This window comes from Gorilla gorilla, chromosome 10 (genome assembly GCF_029281585.2).
Source record: "Gorilla gorilla gorilla isolate KB3781 chromosome 10, NHGRI_mGorGor1-v2.1_pri, whole genome shotgun sequence".
NCBI classification, from domain to species: Eukaryota; Metazoa; Chordata; class Mammalia; order Primates; family Hominidae; genus Gorilla; species Gorilla gorilla.
This window is the reverse complement of record NC_073234.2, coordinates 80,401,490-80,423,992: the sequence shown is the minus strand read 5'-3', so window position 1 is coordinate 80,423,992 and position 22,503 is coordinate 80,401,490. Positions and strand designations below refer to the sequence as shown.

Genomic DNA, 22,503 nt, shown 5'->3' with positions numbered 1-22,503 from the left:
TCCAATTCATTTAGGCCACCACTTTTTTCTTCTTGAATCTAAATTTTGATTAATATCTTGGGGTCCTAAAGTAGGCCTTCAGGATTTTTATTTGGGAAGACAATCTGGTTTCTGAGTCCTTGGATACCTGAAAATGCCACCCTATTACTTCTATATGTGATAATAAATGACCTAGGTAACTAAGAATAAGTAGAACTTTGATAACTTTAGTTACTGAGTCACAGTCACTGTGGCACTGAGTAATGTTCAGGAAGAAAGGTTGTCATATTTCAATCCTACTTCACAAGTAGGTAAGAAGGATAATTTTGTTTCTTGACAGAATCTGACTCTATCTTTTATTTTACCTTATGTTCATAGACAATTTCCCTCATTTCATATATTTTCCTGGTTAGTTCGGTGGGAATTTAGAAGAGAATTTTTTATTGTGTTCTTTATCACCATTTTAGGCAAAAGTTCTGTGATTCTATAGCCAGGCGTGGCATCTTTTGAGTATGAGCAAAGAAAATATTCAGTAGAGATTTCCTTGCTTGAAGACCGGCAAACAGGCTATGCCACAGAATCCAGGCCAATGTTCAAACAAGTGTGCTACTGGCAAGGCTGGCCATAAGGTCACACTGGGTAGGAAGGCAAATGGGTTGCAGTGGGTAGGTAGGTATTCTGAAAGAACAGAGAAAAGTAAAGAATTGGAATTTATTATTTGTACGAATAGTAGGTTTGGTGGTCATGAAAGAATGGGATAATTAGAATATCAGGATGCTGTAATCAAGACAGAAAATATCAGAATTGGAACTATCATCACTTTTTAATTGCTCATATCCTTCAATTTGCTGTTCCCTTTTCTCCTACATTCAAATTTTATTTGAACCCTTCAGTCAATATCAGCTTGATGCCATTAGTCCACTATTGTGTCATCTTTCTGCTGTATAACTTTTCTTTATCATTTTATCTCTGGCTCACATCAATGTTGTCCTGTACATTTTCTTTTCATAAGCTAGATTCCTAAGCAGCCTTTCCAGTCTTCTTTATGAAAACCCACCATAATTAAGAGTCAGAGTATTCTGACTTTTCCCTCTAAGAATAATGCCACCTCTGTTTTAACCATCAGCTCTGGTTTTTGAATATTCATTTTCAATGTAACCAATATTCCAAAATTTTGTAATTATGCCTATGCAGTGGGAACAATGTGTATATCTGTTCTGAATTGGAGAAGAATTAAAAGGACAGACTAATGTTAACTCTGACTTAGTAAACACATACTTGCTATTATGCATGCCACAGAGCATTTAGACTCTAATTAAAAAGCTTTTCATGATTCCTTGATTACATAATTGAGCTTTATAATTTACATTCTACTATATCCTCTGCAAAAAATTTTATGAACTGCTTAATTGTGGTTATGACATAGCCCAGACTCCAACTCTGGTGTTTTCATTCCAAGTTGTGTTTTTCCTACTATTCCACATTGCATCCTTGTGTCTTATGTTTCCTTCTAGAGTGTCAATTTTTTGAGGGCAGGCTCTCAGTAAATATTTGTGGATTACACTTGTCTGAATCCATGTGTTAAAAAGGGGTCATATAGAAAATGGTTTTGACATAAGGAATTAATTCCATTGCTAGAATAGAATTCTGACTCTTTTCTATTTAACCATATTTATATTTTATGTAAAACGCGGTATTCATGCTGATACCAATTGGAAATAAGCAAGAAAAAATCTAAGTAGGAATTACACTTTTCATTCAAAATATTCAATCAGAAAAATACAAATACACCAGCAAAGCAAATCCTCCTTCAGTAAACTACACTCTCTTTCCAATTTCATCTCAATTTAAACCTTATACCAGCATATCCACACATAATTTAAAAATTGGGAATGTTCTCTAAGTATAGTTTTATATCTTATTCTCATTTAAACATCATGAGTATTCCACAGGTTAGTCAGTATAGTTATGTAGTTAGTCACTCATAAGTGTATAATATTCTAAGTTTCCCCTGTTGTTGAACATATACCTTGTTTCTAATGTTTTTGCTATTGCAAATTATGCTGCAAAAACACATCCTTACACATAAGTCTATGTCTTCATCTTTGATTATTTCCCCAGGACAAATTTCTACATCAGCCAGGGTTTTAGCAGGAAACTAATGGCACATGTTCAAAGTGTTCAATTCAAGTGAATTAAATGAAGGGACTGATTACAATAGGTGTGGACAGGATTATAAAGGAATCAACAAGGAACGGTGAAACACTTAGGGATTGTCAAAGAAGCCCTTACCTGCACCTAGATCTGAAGGAGAAAGCGGAGGCTATAGGGTCACTGGAACACAGAGAAAGTCTCAGCTGAGGAATAGAGGCCATCCTAGGAGAACTGTGGCTTTAATGCTGTGCTTCTCCAAATGTAGTGTTGTGATCAGCAGCACCAGAAATATCTGGAACCTGTTGAAAATGCAAATTCCTGGGCCCTGTCTCCATCCTACTGAGTTAGGAAAAAGGCCCCAAGATGATTCTGATGCACTCAAGTTTGAGAAGGACTGGCTTAGAGGAATGATGCCACTCACAAAACTACGGCTGCAAGGAGGGAGCAGTTGGGGGGAATAAATACTCCCAAATCTCCTTTCTTCCCTCTGAGCTCTTTTAAGTGCTTTCTTTGGCTAAGCCCTGCTAGAAGCTAGAGAGCAAGGAATCCTGTGAATCTAATCTATACAATACATAGAGTAGGACAAAGAGGAGGTGGAATGGAGACATGGATGAGGCAAAAGAATTACCAACCCAATCCCTAAATGCAGAATTACTGGATCAAACCATGTAAACATTTTAAAACCTTTTAATAAATATTAGTAATTCATTTTTCAAAAAGAGCTCATGACTAAACACTTTTATCAGCAGTGGCTAAGACTACCAGTCTATTGGAATTCTTGCTAACTTTGAATATGATTTTTTTTAAAGCCTGCTCCAGTTTTGTAAATTAAAAATGGTATCTCAGTCTTGTTTCAATTTGCATTTCTTCATTTGAAATGAGATTATTTTTTAAACATATACTTATTGCCATTTACAGTCTTCCTAGGTATTATGTATTGATGTTCTTTGCTTACTTTGCCATAGGGATGCTATTTTTTTTTAATTTGGAAAAGCTCTTTATCAATAATAATGGTATTTCTTTTCTGCCATATTTATTGCAGGTGTTTTTCACAGTATGTCATTTGTCTTTTATTTTGTATATATGGAAATTTTACCTAGCACCACTTATTAATCTTATTCTTAGTGATATATTCTTTTGCTTGCTCAGCCTTGTCCTCTTTAAAAACTGCTTCTTTGACCATGATGGTGATTGATAACTTGGCTTCTGTATTGGTTTCCTATTGGTCTTGTAACAAATTGCCATACAATTGGTGTCTTAAAATAACACATTTATTGTTTTATGGTTCTGGAACTCAGAAGTCCAAAATGGGTCTCACAATTAAATTAAATAGGTCTCACAATTAAAGTGTAGGCAGAACTGTATTCCATCTGGAGGCTCTAGAGGAGAAACTGTTTCCTTGCCCTTTCCAGTTTCCAGAGGCTGTCTGCATTCCCTGGGTTGTGATCCTTTCCTTTATCTTTAAAGCTCATCACCTCAATCTCTGCTTCTGATGTCACATCTCCTTCTCTAACTCTGACTCTCCTGCTGCCATTTTCCAGTTACAAGTACCCTTGTAATGATATTGGGCACACAAGGATAATCTCACCATCAATATACTTAATCACATCTGCAAAGACCCTTTTGCCATATAAAGTAGCATATCCACAGGTTTCAGATTAGGATGTGGACATATTTGGGGACTACAGCTCCTACCACCCCATCCTAGCTTCCTGCCCAGCATGGTTCATTGTAGAAACCCACATAGAAACACTACTCTTACTCTCCATCAGGTGATATTTTCCAAGCACTCTTTCCAGGTTGACAACACCCTGTATTCAGAACACTTTTATCATCCCGTTTCTTTTTAAAAACACTCACACAATCTTAAACTCTCTTATTGACTATGATCATTTTCTCCATAGCCCAAAAAGCAGTTTCTTTAACCAAATTCCACATATTAATAGCCCATTTTATTTCAGACATATTATTTGGCTAGATCTCATTTAGCCAAATGTCTACAGCTAATTTATTTGTGAAGCTAAATATCTTCCAAATACTGCAGTATCTCTTCTGCTTATATGATAACTTCCAATATCTATCGCATTTAAAGCACAAACCTCATTTTTAGGAGCCCATCATATCCAAAATTCAGAATTTAAGAAGTAAATCCCTATTCATGGGAATGAATATTTACTCGTTCATTCACCAGCACTGTGCTTAGTATTGAGATACGAAAAACAGTACATCATCTTTCCCTTAAGGTCAAGAGAAAAACATGGTTCCAATCATTTTTGTTGTATTTTTAAAAACTGAAAACAAAATCAAAAGTTCACGTTTCTTTTTTAACTTCTAAGTTCACTGAGAACTTGGATTCCATGTATTTTGTATGTATTTATATGTGTATGTTTCCAGATGCACTATGTATTCTGAAAAGAGAATATATTATAATATAGTAAGACATGGATTTAAGTGTTGGCTCACCATCTATTTGCTCCATTAGTATATATGAGTAATTTAGCTCTGTGAGCCTTAGTTTCCATATTTGTAAAATGTGGGTGATAATGCCTACCTCACCAGGACTTTGTAAGAATTAAATGACACAACATATGTCTGAATGCCCCTTAAAATTCATGTGTTGAAACTGAATTGCCAGTGTGATAGCATTAAGTGGTAGGGCTTTTAGGAGGTGATTAGGTCCTGATGGCTCTGCCTTCATGAATGGATTAGTGCCCTTATGAAAGGGCCCGAGGGAACTAGCTAGCTCCCTTTTGTCCTTTTTGTTCTCTACCATAAGACACAGTGTTCAAGGCACCAACTTGGAAGCAGGGAGCAGCCCTCACCAGACACCAAATCTGCTGGCACCTTGACCTTAGAATTCCCAGCCTCCAGAACTGTGAGAAATAAATTCCTGCTCTTTATAAATTACCCAGTCTCAGGTATTTTGTAATAGCATATTAAATGGATTAATACAATGTGTAAAGCACTTAGAATAGCCTGGCATATAGTAAATCCTCAACTGTGTGGGCAGGGTCAGAATTTAAAGTAGGAGTGATTTCTTCATATTACAGAGTGACTAAGAGCACATACTCTGGAATCAAACTACCTGGTTTAAAAATCCCAGCTCTACCATTTATTAGCTGTGTGACTATAAAATGAGGATAATGATAATAATAATAATTCTCACCTCATGGGGTTGTCATATAGGTTATATGAGTTACATACTTTAACACATGTAGAACGCTTAGAAGAGTGCCTGTCACCTGGCAAATGCTATATAATTGTTGGCTATAATTAGATATCTCCCTAAATTTATACTTCCTCAAAATAGAGCATTACAGTTATATTTGTTATATAAACCAAACTTACAATTTCTCAACATAAGGTATTTCAGCTTCTGTTACAATGTGATATAATGAAAAGATCAGTGTCTTTTTATTTATAAACAAAGCTGAACAAGATGAGCTGGTATCTTTTTCTGTGAAATGGCAATACTAATGTTTACCTAACCCAGGGCTTTTTTTTTTCCTTATCATCAACAAATTAAGAAATATAGGTATCACAGACCATCTAGGTTTGAATTCTAATTACTAGATATTTTACCTTGGGGAAGTCACTTAACCTCTTTCTTTCTCTTCTTTGTATACAGTTAAAAAAAAAATAGAGACAGGGTCTTGCTTTTTTACCCAGACTGGAGTGCAGTCGCACAATCATGCACTGTAACTTTGAACTCTTGGGCTCAAGTGATTTTCCTGCCTCAGCTTCCTGAGTAGCTAGGACTCCAGGCACACACCACTATGCCTGGCTAATTTTTTTAAAGGCGGTGTTTTTTAGCGATGGGGTCTTGCTATATTATCCAGGCTGGTTTTGAACTCCTAGGCTCAAGTGATCCTCCTACCTTGGCTCCCAAAGTGTGAGGATTGCAGGCATGATTCACTGCACCCAGCCTTTATGCGTAACCATTTTTTAACAGAGAAAAATTATTTCTATGGTTGGCAACATAGTTCTTAAAGTGGAAGAGAGCTATTTTTATTTAGGAAATTATCTTAACAAAGAGTTGTAAGTGCAAGTAGTTCCCAACAGTATGTATTGGAAGGAGAAATTTTAACTAAAGAGAAGGCTAAACTGTACTTAATGAAGAAATAAACAGAAATTAGGAATGAGGGAGAACACAGGAGAGAGAAGAGAAGAAACGAGAAGCAAATGACCATGGCTGAAGCCTGGAGCCTGTGTGAAAAGAAAGCCAGTTTTAATTAAGGTGAACCAATATAGAACTTTTAGGAAAAGGAAGTCTAATAATCAAGTCTATTTTTGCACTTCCTTAATGTAAATGTCTTTCTCTTACAAGTGCTGCCAATCAAAATAAAACAGGAAAGGGAGATTAGGGAATACCAGAGCATGGTGGGAGGAGGGTATGGTTTAAAAAGCAGAGATAGGGAACCCTCAATGCAAAGATGAACTTGAGCAAAGACCTGAAAGAAGTGAGGGAACAAGACTTGTGATTGGGAGAATTGTAGGTAGAGGGATTAGTTGAGGCCAAGGCCTTGACCTGGGAGTATGCCCAGCATGTTGGAAGATCCTTGAGGAGCCAGTGTGGCTAGAAATAAATGGGTTGTGGAGAAAGTTGTAGAAGAGGTTTTGGGGGATGGAGGGACGGGGGAAGATTGTATGTGTTGGGTAAAGCTTGATGGGTACAGGGTAGAGGTTCTGAACCCTGACTGCACATTTGGATCCACCTGGAGAACCCCCAACTTGATGCAACCAATCCTGATTTCATTGGGTTGAAATGGGACCTAAACTTCGGTAAGTTTTAAAAGGGCCCTAGGTAATTCTAATATGCAGCCAGGATCGAGAATCACGAATGTGAGCAATGTAAGCAACTGACAGGCTCTTTCCTGGGAGGGAAAGGAAGCTCTTGGAAAGTTTTGAGCAGAGGCGTGCAATGATGTGTTCTGACTTAGACATTAAGATGATCCCTGGCTGGAAAATGCATGCAATCAAGTTATATCCAATGTATCCTTGAAAACACTTTTAAAATCCTTGTCAAAACAAATCAGGGAATAAATTAAAACAAATAAAGCTATGTTCCTGTTCATGAAAGTGCTTGGCACATGATATTTGCTAAATAAATATTAATGAATTACCATATGAAAGGGCTTTGTATGTTTTCATGAAAATATACAATGTTAAAATTACTTTATAACAAAAAATGCTGTGTGTCTAAGGCAGTATATTTGATAAAATACTGTTTAATATTATCCTTCAGTTTCTGATGGAAATTTGAGTGATACCTAGCGAATTAGAAAAGAAAATGCATATAGACATATTTTGTTTCTGACTTCTGAATATGAGAATAGCTTAGGTGCTTATCTACAAAACTTTGCTGAGATTGAAAATAAAATAATACCTGTCTGTGATAAACTGTATGAAATTATTGTAAGAATAAATAATAGAGAGAAAGGAAGTTAAATGATAAAAATCTTTTCGATACTGGGCTAAATGTTATTTATAGCACTTGTGAAGTGTTTTATTGTCATGTAAATTATATGCCTTTTTATCAAATTGCTTTTCTTTTTTTATGAAAAAAGAAAAAATTCTGTTAATAACAAAAAGCATTCTTTTCTGTTCTGTATTATTTGAAAAAATAGCTATAAAATATGAGTTCCAAACAGTGTTTCAATAAGTAGTAATTCTAGGAACTCTATAAAACTGAGATCCACCACTGTTTTCCAGAACTTAATACCCATATTCACCAGGAGAATTATTAACCCTCCCTAATACCCCTAGGAATCATTATTTCAAAAATGTGTGTATTATAATCATTGTAAGAGAAATTAGAGTAATAAAGGAAGAAAAGATTGGTCTCTGTAAGACTGATAATGCAAAAACAGTAAAACTATTTTTGTCTCAAAATGGGTAACCAAAATAAGTGATGAGTATATTCAGTGCAAACACACATACAGGCAAGAGTCTTGTTTGTCTTAACACATTTCTCACTTCTCAATTTTATTGTTATATTATGAAAAATCTCAACAATAAACACAAGTAGATAGAATAGTATCGTGAATTGTCCTTTAGCGGTCACCCAGCTTCAACAATTTCTCCACTAATATTTATAGTCCTGAAGCTGATTTTGTCTGATATTAAGAAATCCACTCCAGTTTTCTTATAAATTGTGTTTTCGTTATGTTTTTTTCTATCCTTTTACTTTTAACCTATGTGAGTCTTCATATTTAAAATACTGTTTTTTGTAGACAGCATCACTGAGTCTTCCTTTTAAAAATCCTGACAATCTCTGCTTTTTAAATGGGGGAGTTTGGACATTTATAGTTCCTGTAATTAGTAACATGGTTACCTTTAAATCTACCATTTGGCTATTTGTTTTCTGTTTGCCACGTCTGTTCTATGTCCCTTTTTTCCTTGTTTTAGATTAATTGACTATGTTTTAGTATTCCATTTAATATCTAAGAGTAGCTTATTGGCTACACTTATTTATTTATTTATTTATTTTTGGTACTTTATCTAGGATTTTTTTTTTTTTTAATGGAGTTTCACTCTGTTGCCCAGCCTGGAGTGCAATGGCACAATCTCAGGTCACTGCAACCTCTGCCTCCCGGGTTCAAGCAATTCTCCTGCCTCAGCCTCCGGAGTAGCTGAGATTACAGGCGCTCGCCACCATGCCCGGCTAATTTTTTGTATTTTTAGTAGAGACAGGGTTTCACCATGTTGGCCCGGCTGGTCTTGAACTCCTAACTTCAGGCAATCCACCTGCCTTGGCCTCCCAAAGTACGGGAGTACAGGTATGAGCCACCACGCCTGGCCTTTTCTAGAATTTATATCTTCATCTTTAACTTAACACATTCACCTTCAAATAATATTGTACCACTTCACATATAATAACCTTCCAATGGATATTTCTATTCCCACCCTCTCATTCTTTGTGCTGTTGTTGTCATAGCCTTTACTTTTATGTGTTATGAATTTCACAATACATTGTTATTATCTTTGATTTAAAAAGTCAATTCTTTTTCAAGGAAATTTTAAAAAGAGAAAATATTATTTTATATGTATCCACATATTTAGCACTTCTGATTTCTCTCTGGTTTTAATTTTCCTTCAGCCTGAGACTTCCTTTTGTATTTCTTGAAATGAAGGTCTTCTGGCAACAATTTTTTTTCAACGTCTGTTTGAAAATTTTTTATTTCATATTAATTTGTCGAAGGACATTACCATTGAATGTAGAATTCTAGATTGACTTTTTTTTTCTTTTGGCACTGTAAAATTCATTTTTTTCTAGCAGATATTTTTAAGTTTATTTCCCTGTAAGTAATGTGTCTTTTATTCTCTGCCTGCTTTTAAGATTTTTCTCTTTTTATCACTTGTTTTTAGCAGTTTGATTAAGATGTGCTTTGGTATAGTTTTTTGGGGAGTTATCTTGCTTGCAATTTGTTGAGCTTCTTGGATCTATGAGTTTATAGTTTCCATCTAATTTGGAGATATTTCAGAAATTATCTTTCCAAATATATTTTTTCTGCCTTCCTGCCCTCCCTTTTTCCAGAAATTCAAATACACATATGAAAGTCTGCAAAATATTGTTCCACAGATCGCTGAGGCTCTATTTTTTTTAACAAACTTTTTTCCCTCTATATGCTTCAGTTTGGATAATTTCTAATGTTATGCCTTCAAGTTTATTGATCTTTTCTTCTATAGTATCTAAACTACTCTTAAACCCATTCAATTAATTTTTTAATTTCAGATAATGCATTTTTCAGTGTAGAAGTTCCAATTGTATTATTTTTATATGTGTCATCTCTGTCCTCATTATATTCATATTTTCCTTTAAATTTTTTTTATTTTTTTGAGATGGAGTCTTGCTCTGTCACCCGGGCTGGAGTGCAGTGGTGCAATCTTGGTTCACTACAACCTCCGCCTCCTGGGTTCAAGCGATTCTCCTGTCTCGGCCTCCCAAATAGCTGGGATTACAGGTGTGCACCGCCATGCCCAGATAATTTTTGTATTTTTAGTAGAGACTGGGTTTCGCCATATTGACCAGGCTGGTCTTGAACTCCTGACTTCAGGTGATCTGCCTGCCTCAGCCTCCCAAAGTGCTGGGATTACAGGTGTGAGCCACCGTGCCTGGCCTCCTTTGAATTTTTGAGTATATTTTAAATAGGTGTTTGTAAGTCCTTATCTGTGAATTTCATTATTGCTGTCATTTCTTGGTCTTTTTCTATTGATTCATTTGCCCTGTACTTTTTCCTGCTTCTTCACATGCCTACTAATAATTTTTTGTATACTGATTTTAGTATACAAATTTTAGGCTTTAAGTGTCTGCATTTAAAAATTTCTTTTCTTTCACTTGTAGTTTAATTATGTACATAAATAGCAACATGAGAATGAGGAGTTCTAAGGCTTATACGTTATCTCTAGGTGAAAGGATTTCAGATTAGTTTGGTTGTAGGACAGCATCACCCAAGATAACAGAGGCCTAGTATAGATTTTCCTGAAGAAGAATGCAAATTTAATACATTCAATACTGATTTCTCTGCCATTTTTCTGTAGAAGCCCTGGTTTATTGTAAGGAGATTCCAATGTTTACCTATAACTGATTAAAATGGGCAAAGCATGGCGTTTTCTACTTATTTATAGGTGAATTCTCATTTCCTGGCTTTTGAAAGTGCTCCTTCCATATATCTTCTATGACTACATATCTTTGTAAACCCCAATAATATAATCTCTCCCCACTGACCTGGGCAAACACAATAGCTTGTTGTGGATGATAGATACAGGCAGCTAATGCCATGAAACCAGGTGGAGCTTCTTTCTGTTTGAACCTCTAGCCAAAAGGAGTCCAACAAGGCCAGCAAAATTATAGCACCAAGTCTTGGAAAAAAACCCAGAGGATACATTTTGGAGATATTCATAGCTGTCTAACCCCCACTGAACCAAACTTTGCATCTTGGGCTTAGTCTGGGAGTATGTTTCCTGACACCAACTTGTATGTGGCTCACGATAATGCTGGAGCTGAGAGATGCTTTCTTCCAGCTGGGTTCTTAACTCCTCCACGTATCTATATTGGCCCTTGGGAACTGAGTAGAATGCAAACTCATCAGCCTTCATGGGATTTTTTGGAGGTGAGTCCTTTTTTGGAGCTGCATAGACTTTGAAGGTGAGAAAGCTCAGGCTAGCTGGCCCCATGCACCTCTGAATTAACCTTGGACATGTTGCTGGCAGCAGCGGCTCCAGAAGGAAAGTTTTTCTTTAAAGTGAATTTTGTTTTGAAGAGAGTTAGTTTACCTGCAGATTATCTTTATTCTTTTGAATCTTTTTGGAAAGCTTTGTTAGGGTGGGTCTAGGGAAGCCTTTACTCTAGAGCTAGTTTAACCCTACCATTAAAGGATTATCCTTCTGGAGTCTCTACTAAGTGCCCCAGGTGTTCAATAAGGTTTTTTTCACTTTGGTTGGTTGCAACTCAAATGTCTCCTAGTTCTGTGGGTGCTCCGGGAATTTTTCAGTTTGTAGCTTCCCAGCGGTTCTTTAAAAAGCACTGTGAAGTTTCCCTTTATGAATATTCAGCCTAGTATTTAGAAACAGATGCAAGGAGACTGCTACACAGACTCCTTGAGCTCTTTTCTTTCCTTCCTTCTTCCCTTCCTTCCTCCTTTCCTTCCTCCCTTTCTCTCTCCCTTCCTTCCCCCCTCTTCCTCCTCCCTTCCTTTCTTTCTTCCTTCCTTCTTTCCTTCCTCCCTTCCTCTCTTTCTTCCTTCTACCCTTCCTCTGTTCCTTCCTTCCAGCTTCCTCTCTTCCTTCCTTCCTGCCTTCCTCCCTTTCTATCTTCCTTCCTTCCTCCCTATCTTCCTTCCTTCCTCCCCTCCTTTTCCTTCCTTCCTCCCTCCCTCTCTTCCTTACCTCTCTTCCTCCCATCCTTTCTTACTTCCTTCCTCCCTTCCTTCCTTTGTCTATCTTTTCTTCTTTCTTTCCTTCTTCCCTTCCTTCCTTCCTCCCTTCCTTTCTTTCTTCTCCATTCTTTCCTTTCTCTTTCTCTCTTTCTCTCTTCTCTTTTTCTTTCCTTCTTTCTTTCTTTTCTTCCTTTCTTCTTTCCTTCCTTCCTTCCTTCCACAGCTCTATTATCTAAGTTCTTTGCTCTACAAATTACAGTTGCCTCAGCCTCCCCACTCTTGGTCCCCTCAGATACTCCAATTTTCTAGTTGTTTGCAATATGAGGACAAGTCCAATACCAGTTATTCCATCATAACTAGCAGGAGAAGTTTCAGCTTATATTTATCTTATTGAGTATTCATGGAGAGTCTTATTTCATCTATACTTCTACCCCACTCACCCCCCTGCTAGATAAATCATGGAAACTACCAATTTTAAATTGATGGTGGACAGGATGATTGCAAACTCAGTCATGAGTAGCTGAAGTAGGGATACCTCTTGAAGGCTGACTGTGTGCCACAGATACTGCAATGTGCAACATGGGCATGAAGAACTCTCATCCTGCCTTCAAATCCATGATTCAGTTTACAATCCATAAAGATACATTTTGTTTATTATTTCTAAAATATTTGAATTCACACTCAATTCTAGTGTCAATTGCTGTGAAGTGAATTTATTAAACCAATATTTATTTGGTTCTTCTTTTAGAAAGCCAAACATACTGAATTTGAATTACAGGTTCTTAGCATAGTTACCAATTAATAGTCATCTAAATGTTATATTCTTGCTACTTACTCATGTGGCTTAATTGGTTGAATAGCAGTTTGGCAAGTCAGTTTTAAGAGCTATTAATTCATCATTTTGACACCTATTATTTGGATATTATCCAAATTAAGACATTTTATTAGCTAATGTTCCTCCCTTAACTATTTTAATTGCCTGCATTAAGTGAACTAAACATTTCTACATGTTAAAATTTCTCAAAGCAGTTTTAGAAGGCTACAGAATATACCATAAATGGCAAAAAGCGTTAAACACCCTAGCCAAAACACTGACCTATTGTAAACACCTGATAAAAACACAAGAGACTTGTATTTTTTGTCAATAGAAGTGACATTACAGTACACTTTTCTTCTAGGAATGTGAATGCTAACGTTATTAAGAAAATCACTTTTTCTTTTTTTTTTCTACTTTCTTAGTAAACTCAGGTGGCACTATAATGTGAGTAATGGTATTTTATTTTATTTTACTTTAGAAGGGTAATGCTGGCAATGAATGGAAAAACTTAAGAATTTACAGTATTCTTCCACTTTAGCACAAAACTAGTAAGGCAGTATAGCATAATAAAAAGATCACTAGAATTAAGTAACCTAAGTTTTCATTCTAACTGCCAATACGTTGATGGCTTTGGTTGAAATATAGTTCATTCATTACTATGAATTCAATAAAAAAAGATTTTTTTCTCCACATAGCTGACACTAGTCACAGGAGAATGAAATTGGCCCTGACGGGAATAAGTAGTTAATTTACTAGAGATGTGAACTGTTTCTGGAGGCAGGAATGTCATGGGTTTCAAAGGCATAGTTTAGTGGTTTTTAACATGAGACTCAATGCCACCATTTCGGTTGTTTTATTTTCTGGATTTTATTTCTGTTTGTCCTCCAGTTTTTAAAATTATTTAAATTTATTTTAAAATTTATATACAGTAAAACTCACTTTTTTATTGGTGTATATGTCTATAATATTTGACAACTGCAAGTAGTCATGTAATTACCACAATAGTCAAGATTCACAGCAGTTAACATTGACCTCCCCTCAAAAAAATTCCTTCATGCTACTCCTATGTAACCAAACCCTCCCCCAAACATTTAGTCCCTGATAACTATTGATGTCTTCCCCTTCTGCTGATTTTCTAGAATGTCACATAAATGGAATCACAGAGTATATAGACTTTACAGGATGAGCCAAAGCTGCCTTTTTATAACAGATATTCTGCTCTTATCTATTTATAATCTTCAAATAGAATCCATAAATAATATTATCTACTTTGACAAATATAAATTCAAAAAATCAGTACACTACTGTAACATAAATAAAAGAAGCAAAAAAAATCAATTAATAAAATAACACGTATTCACAATGAAAATGGTTGAACACAAGTGAAGTAATGAAATACTTACACCTTCTTTGATGAAAAAGTTTTCATTTTAAGGGAAGTAACAAGATCAGAAGCTGTTCCGCATTAAAAAAATACAGGAAAATAAAAAGAAAAAAACGGATGTGTGATGATGTGATTTTTATAAAATATGAACAATTCTAGGTAAGGATCAGAACAAAACCAAGTAGAATTTTACTTTCTTAGTTTTCAGAGAATCTTATTATCCACAAGAATTGTAGTTCTGGAAAATTTAGTGTATATGCTTGTAATCCCAGCTTCTCGGCTGAGGCAGGAGAATTGCTTGAACTTAGGGGGCGGAGGCTGCAGTGAGATGGCACTATCGCACTCCAACCTGGGCATCATAGGGAGACTCTGTGTCAAAAAAAAAAATGTGTTTTTTAATGCAAAATGCAGTTAGGTTTCTAGGGTTCGGATATGTATGAATAGGTTTTTCATCTACATGAATCTCCACTTAGGCAATCAAAAAATGTGTAGACTTGGGACAATTCCAGTGTAGACCTATCTCAAGCGTAGCAGGACATCTACCATCCCTGGCTTATACCTGTAAGAGCCCAAAGTACTCTCCAGTCTCAACAACCAAAAATTTTCTAAAATGCTTCCTGGTGGGCTACAGTTGAGACCCACTGGCCAAGATGAAGTATCTCTTTTGCCATCTAGTAATCTCATGCTGGATGATCATCCTGGATTAATGTTCGCCAATCTTCTGATTACCAGTTGAATTTCTCAGATAAGTTCACACTAAGAAAGGAATATCTTGAAGTGCTACTTCTGTGTTCTAGTCTCTAGAAATTTCTCCTTTCTTGATGATAATAATGTCTCATAAATAAAGCTTTTTTAAAAAAAATTCTTTTGTCAAAATTTGTTACAAAAATATTCTCAAGTCTCCTATTTCCAGTGTCAGACAACATTCCTCGTTGAGGTCCCCACAGGACCGAGAGAGCTGTAACCAAAAGACTCATCTCTTAGCAGTGCAAAAGACAGATGAGACCTTATCTAAATTATACAATAAGCTTTAAACCATTTTTCATCTACTAATAATTTACTGTTAATTACTTTTGAAGCTTAATTTTAAAATAAAGCAAATGCCCATATATTGAAGATTTTTAAATATAAGAATTTTCTTTTAAAAATTTAGATTCAGGAGGTATATGTGCAGGTTTGTTTCATGGATATATTACACGAGAGCATTGTTTCTAATTCTTTAATATTATAAAGTTTTCCAAAAACATTTTTGTTCATATGTTTTATGCATATCTGATTATTTCATAAATCCTCAGAAGAAAAAATTCTTGTTAAAGAGTATACCCCCATCTAAAATATTGATACAAGTTACCATCTTGCTCTCTGGATAGATTGCACCAATTCATACTCTCAATAATGAGTGTTATTTTCATCTTCACTTTTATGAAAGGTAACAAAAGAATATCTCATTGTTTTAATTTGTATTTCTGTGATTACCAGTGAAGTTAAACATCTTTTAAAAAGGTTAAATGACCATAGTTTTTCATTTATTTGAGTGTTGTGTGTATGTGTGAATTACCTGGAGCTTTGCCCATTTTTCTATTGGAATATTCATCTCTTTTTTAAAAAAATTATTTCAGATTTATCTCTTTTTTAAAAATTTGGCAAGTTATATTAGGGATTTTAACCCAACATTTTCCCCTGAGGACATCGTGTATCCTTTAATGTTGTTTCTTTAATTTAATTCTTTAATGTTGTTTAATTAATCCTTTAACGTTTTTCTGCTGGAATCACTGAGTATATCTATACCTATACCAATACCTATATTTATATATCTGTATCTATGTAAATAGAGGTATATATATAGATATGTACTATATCTAGGTAAATAGATATATAGATATGCACATATACAGAAACCACATAAAAGGCAAAGATAGATGATAGACTATCTTTTATGTGGCTTCTGGCTTTAATATTTTTGTGTAGAAAGATTGCCAAATGCTTACCTAAATTTCTTTCTAGAATGTTTATAGACCATCACATTTTCAATATTTTTTTCCCACATAATATACGAACTAGATGTTTTCACCCCACCCCTCAGCTTTTTGCCATTCCTCAGCCTCATCAGACACAGAAAATCTCAGGGAAAAAAGAAATGAGGGTTACTCTGTGGCAGCGGCAGGCACGTTCCTATTGACACCGAAACAACTCTGTCAAAAGGATGGGTGAAAATGGCATGCCCACTCCCGTTCCAGGCAAAATGGCCTCATCAAAGCAATATGTCAAAATTGTCTCATTTCATTATTTGAGGTTTATTCTGAATTAAGCTCCTTTATATAGTACTTCTGTTACCCACGGAATTTTTTAGTGCTTCAAGTGTCTGTGTTCTAGGATGTCTGTGTCTGAGATAACTTTCTGAATGTAGGAATGGGTAGAAAGCTAGAACTTAGATTAGAAAGAAGTCAGTATATTTCAAGTATATTCATACTCCTAGCAGTGGAATTATTGAGTCAAAGGATATATGGATGTTGAATTTTTATGGATATTGAGAAATAGAACATTGTTCTCCAAAAAAGATGAATCAATTTACACTCTCACCAATAATGTATTAGATTATCTGATTCCTATATTCTTGATAATATTTATGTGTATTTACTTTTTAATTTGTTTAATTTTATATTTATCAATATTTTATATTTGGGCAATCTGTAAAACAAAACATTTCTCTTTCATTATGAATGAAGTAACTTTTTGTCTTTCTGTTTCTGTTAATCATCTATATTTCATCTATATCCTTGTCCATTTTTCTACTGGATGGCATACTTACTGGTTAGTACATACATTTTAGAAATTTAGGAAAATTTCCCTTTGTCATGTTTTTGCAGATATTTTCCCTAGTATTTTGTTTATGGTGGGTTTTGCTACACAGCTATTTAAAATTTTTTCAGGTCAAATTTATTTATCTTTTATCTTTTTTTTTTTTTTTTGAGACATAGTCTTTCTCTGTTGCCCAGGCTGGAGTGCAGGCAAGTGATCATAGCTCACTGCAGCCTTAAATTCCTGGGCTCAAGAGATCCTCCCACCTCAGCCTCCCAAGAGCTAGAACTACAGGCCCATGCCACCACACCTGACAATTTTTAAAACTTTTGTGGAGATGGGGATCTTGCTATGTTGCCCAGGCTGGTCCCAAACTCCTGAGCTCAAGCAATCCTCCCACTTCAGCCTCCTGAAGTGCTGGGATTACAGGCATGAGCCACTGCACCTGGCCAAATGTATATATCTTTAAAAAATAGTTTTTGTCTTCCTTAGAAAGGCCTTCCCCATTCTAAACTTACAAGTACATTTGCCCATGTTTTCTTCTAGCCCATTCTTGATTTTTTCTAATTTTAATAAATGTTTTATTAAAATATAACATGCATATAGAAAAGTATGTCAATCATAGGTGGACAACTTACTGAATTTTCACAGAAGAAACATTCTCATGTAGCCAAGATTCAAATCAAGAAACAAAACATTACTAGTACCACTGAAGCCTCTTTTATGTCCTTTCCAATCATTACCACTCTTCAAAGGTTATCACTGTCTTGATTTCTAATATCATAGATTAGTTTCTTATATTTTTGAATTTTTTAAATATGGAATCATATTTAAAGCCAAAGTATGTACATTTTGGCTTTTTTAACTCAACATGATGTTTTCAAGAGTCATTAATGTTGTAATTATTAGGATGGGGCAAAAGTAATTGCGACTTTTTACCATTGCTTTTAATCGCAAAAACTAATACAATTTGTTATTCTTATTGCTATGTAATATTCCATTTATAAATATGTAACAATTTCTTTATCCATTCCACTGTCAATAGATATTTGGGTTGTTTCTATTTTGGTGCCATTATAAACAGGGATTTTATAAACATGTCTTTTGATGACTATATATATATATATACACACACACATATTTATATATTACTTTGGATGACTATATATACACACATACATATACATATACACATATATAGACATATATAGACATACGTCTCTTTTTGTTGGGCTTATACCTGAGAATATAATTTCTGAGTTCAGCTTTAGTACTTCTTTTCAATTTTCAAAAATGGTTGTACCAATTTACATTCCTGCCAGCAGTATATAAGTTTTGTTTGCTTCATATCCTCACTAACCTCATATATTCTTTCTATTTCATTTTAACCATTCTGATGGGGCTGAAGAGGTTTCTCACTGTAGTTTTAATTCACATTTCTCTGATGGCTAATAAAGTTGCCATTTTTAATGTGTTAATTGGCATTTAGGTATGTTCTTTAACGAAGTGCCTGTTCAAGCCTTTGACCGTTTTTCTGCTGGACTCTCTTTTCACTTGTAGATTTGTAGAAATTCTTTATATGATCTGGATAAGAGTCTCATACGTCCACATATCTTCTCCCATTCTATGGCTTGTCATTTCACTCTCAATACTGTCTTTTGATAAGAGGTTCTTAATTTTAATATAGTCCAATTTACCATTTTTTCTTCCTGATGAAACACTATTTTTTAAAATTTCTTTAAAACAGGTTTAATTAAATATAGTGGACATCCAATAAACTGCACATATTTCAAGTGTAGATTTTGCTAAACTTTTGGGAGTGATAGGTAATATCTATTATTGTTATTGTGGTGATAGATTCATGGTTGAATATCTGTCAGAACATCAGTTTTAATAGTTCAATAATACTTCTTCCTATGAAGATATTCTAATTTGCTTTCTCATTCCTCTACTATTGGGCAATGAAATTGTTTTCCCTTTCTTCCCTATCATATAAAAAAAACCCTTCATTAAATGTCATAAGGATAAAACAGCATGGATGAACAGAAAAGAATAGATATGGTTTTTGGAAGACAAGATATGCTAGGTTGCTTGGCAATGCCATCATGTGAAGAAAGAAGGGCAAGAATGTCACATAGGATGATAAGGAATACTCTGGCTGTGCTGTGCTTCAGTAATGAGCTGTCATGTGTTGTGATGTGCAGTTCTTAAGTGGTAAAGTGTGCAAGCCGCATAGCGAGAGGTGCTAACCTAGGTGTTGACAGCTGCTTACTTCAGGAGAAACCGACTGAAGCAGGCATAAAACAACCTTTTTCTGTTCTTAAAAATGGTTTTTAATTACAAAAGCATCTTCTCATTTTATTACGAATCAGAAAATATTTGTGCATAAATGGAAAATCATTCCCTATCCGTGTTCCTACTTCCCATAGGTAACCACTAGAAATATTTTGTTATATAAACTTTCAGACGTTATAGAAAAGGTAGACAGTTATAGTCTATCCATAGTTATATATAGCTATTATATATGGTAGTATAAGAAGAGAGTTTGTTTTTTAAGCATAATCCTCGCCAACTTGCCCTTTTCATTTACTATCTCATGTCTCCCTCTCCACAGCAGTATAGTACAGGGGTATCTGCTCCTTCCTTCTCCAAGACACAGCTTAGGGTGCAGCTGATATGCACCAGTCTCAGTCCCAATGCCTGCAGTCACCAAGATAGTTCTGGCAACTTGCCTGGGTGAGTGAATGGCTGAACACTGACAAGACCTACCTTTGTTGCCCTGGTTCCCACACAACTGCACTTCCAAGATGAGCACTGGCTTCAGCCCCCTCAGATACCTTCTTCTTCCCTGTCGCTCCGGGTCTCCTCCAGGATATGCATGGCAAACTCAGGAACCTACAGAAGCCTAGATGGTCAAGTAAAAGAGCAAAGCATGCTGGATGGAAGAGTAGTGCAACTGTAACGACTGGGCACGCTAGTCCTGTTTGAAGGGCAGTCACTACTCACACCATCTGATTCTTTCTAAGAAGGGAATATTGTCAGATCTCTACATTTTCAAGAGCAGCCAGAAATCAAATTTTTAATTAAAAAACCTGCTTTTCAAATGTCAGCAGCTAAGATTTTTTAAACATATTCAAGTCTTGATCTTTAATTTTTAAAATAAGCTTTATATTTTAGAACAGTTTTAGATTTACAGCAAAAATGGCAAAGATAGTACAGAGAGTTTCCATATACCCCCACACCCAATTTTCCCTGTTATTAACATCCTATATTAGAATGGTACATTTGTCACAATTAATGAGCCAATATTGATACAGTGTTATTAGCAGTTGATTTACATTTCCTTAGCTGTACCTAATGTCCTTTTTCTATTCCTGGATGCCGTCCAGGATAGCACATTACATTTGGTAGTCATGTGTCTTTAGGTTCCTCTTGGTTACGAGTTTCTCAGACTTCCCTTTTTTGTTTGATCACTGACAGTTTTGAGGCATACTTATCAGGAATTTTGTAGAATGTCCTTCAGTTGGGTTTTTCTGATATTTTTCTTGTGACTAGACTGGGGTTATGGGTTTTCAGGAGCAACATCACAGAGGTAAAGTACCGTTCTCATCACATCATATCAAGGGCACATACTATCCACATGACTCATCACTGTTGATGATCTTGATCACCTAGTTGAAGTAGTGTTTGTCAGGTTTGTTACTTTCCCCACTTTCCACACTGCACGCTATAAAAGGAAGTCACTCTGCACATCCCACACTTCAGGAGTGGGGAGTTACGCCTCGCCTCTTTGAGGACAGCATCTCTAAACAAATTATTTGGAATTGTTCTCAGCACAATCTTCCATAACCAGGTCCTACCTACATTTTGGGCTTCATCCCCAGCTGCTCCCTCCCTCTCCCATTCCAGGCTCATCATACTACAGGTCAGCACCTGCAGATCCTGCATGGTGCCATTCTTTCTCATGTCTCTTGCTCTCACTATTGCCACTGTCTATGCATGGATGTTCCTTATCTTTCCCCCTTGCATGCTCAATTCCCCTTTGACCTTCAAGACTGCTCAAGTATGCTCTACTCTAGAAAGTCTTCCCAGAACCCAGTCTGCCTCGAAGGATTTTCCTCGAGTCCCAAAATACCCTGTGAATTTTCCTACCATGGCGTTCATTCCTCTCTATTGTTTATTCTCAACACACTCCCTTGTTAGACTGAGAGTTTTTTGACAGCAGGGCTGTCTTTTTACTTACCTTTCTATCCCCTGTGCTTATATACGGCAAACATCAGACACTGGGTAAATATATTTTGAATGAATGAATGAACAAACAAATGTACAGAATTCTAGATACAAGATTTCTTCTATGAATTTCCAGTCATTCTGCCTTATCAACAATCACCACATTCTGCCTTGTATTATGGTTGTTTAGGTACTTGTCTTACTTATTTTAGTAGCTCTATTGCTCTTTGAAGGCTATGATCATGTTTTATTTGTACTATAATTTCCAGGTCAGTGTCTTACATATAATAGCTGTTTAATAAATCTTTGTTGAATAAGCAAATGAGTTAATGAACAAATAAATGAAGCTGCCTGCACACATAATTGATGAGAGGGAATCGCACAAGGAAAGGAAGCATAATGAACTGGAAAATAAATGGCAGAATTTTCAAACGAAATGAAGTTGACTTGCCTAGCACATTATTTCCAAATTTTTATCATATGCTAGTAAATATTGTCACATGTTTGTTTAAAGAAATTTAAAAACTTAAATCAATTCTTAATGAAATAGCTACGTAACTGCTCCTTAACAACAGAAAGGAGAGTCAAGCCTGATTCATCTCTTAGAGATAGACCTCCCTACAAAAAGATCCATGCTGCTACCCTTAAAAATCGCTGTTGTATAACAAAACATGTGTTCCTTTGTCCCCTTTAATAACCAAACGAGTTTATATCAAAAATTTTTTAAATAGCCTTTCTCTTTATCTATCTCTAATAAAATATAATTTTTCTAAGTGTCCTGTGCTGGAGAGAAGTAAACAGAAAACAACCATTCTGGAAGAAAAAAACGTCCTTATATCAAGATAGATTACCATTGTTATCAACACCAAATTCAACTGCTGCAGAAGAACCTCACTCAGAGGAAACCGAGTTAGGAGAGAATTTAGTTCCTCTTTTTCTTGCACCAAAAAATAAATTTTATGAATATTTCTCAATTAGTATTTGATTAGGAAAACCGGTAGAGGGCGTCCTTGCACCAAGAGCCATAGAGGTTTGCGCAGAACTAGGAAAAAAATGTTAAATTAAAACCACACGCTCCGAGTCAAAGAAAATGCCTATTGTGCTGTGAAATTATTATCTTTACCTGGGTGACACTGGCATTATAACATTAAAGTGTTTTAAAAGTAGCCTAATGTTCATACATTATATACATGAATATTCACAGAAATAAAAAATAATGCAATGTTGGGAAACAGGTAAATATTTTTATTGTAAAGGAAGAA

At 35.4% G+C, this 22,503-nt stretch overlaps 1 pseudogene; it reads right to left on the bottom strand.

Annotated features, from left to right (window-relative positions):
* Positions 1-10,747: 10,747 nt before the first annotated feature.
* LOC101147190 (MICOS complex subunit MIC26-like) lies at positions 10,748-20,959 on the bottom strand (annotated as a pseudogene).
* Between the last annotated feature and the right edge of the window lie 1,544 nt (positions 20,960-22,503).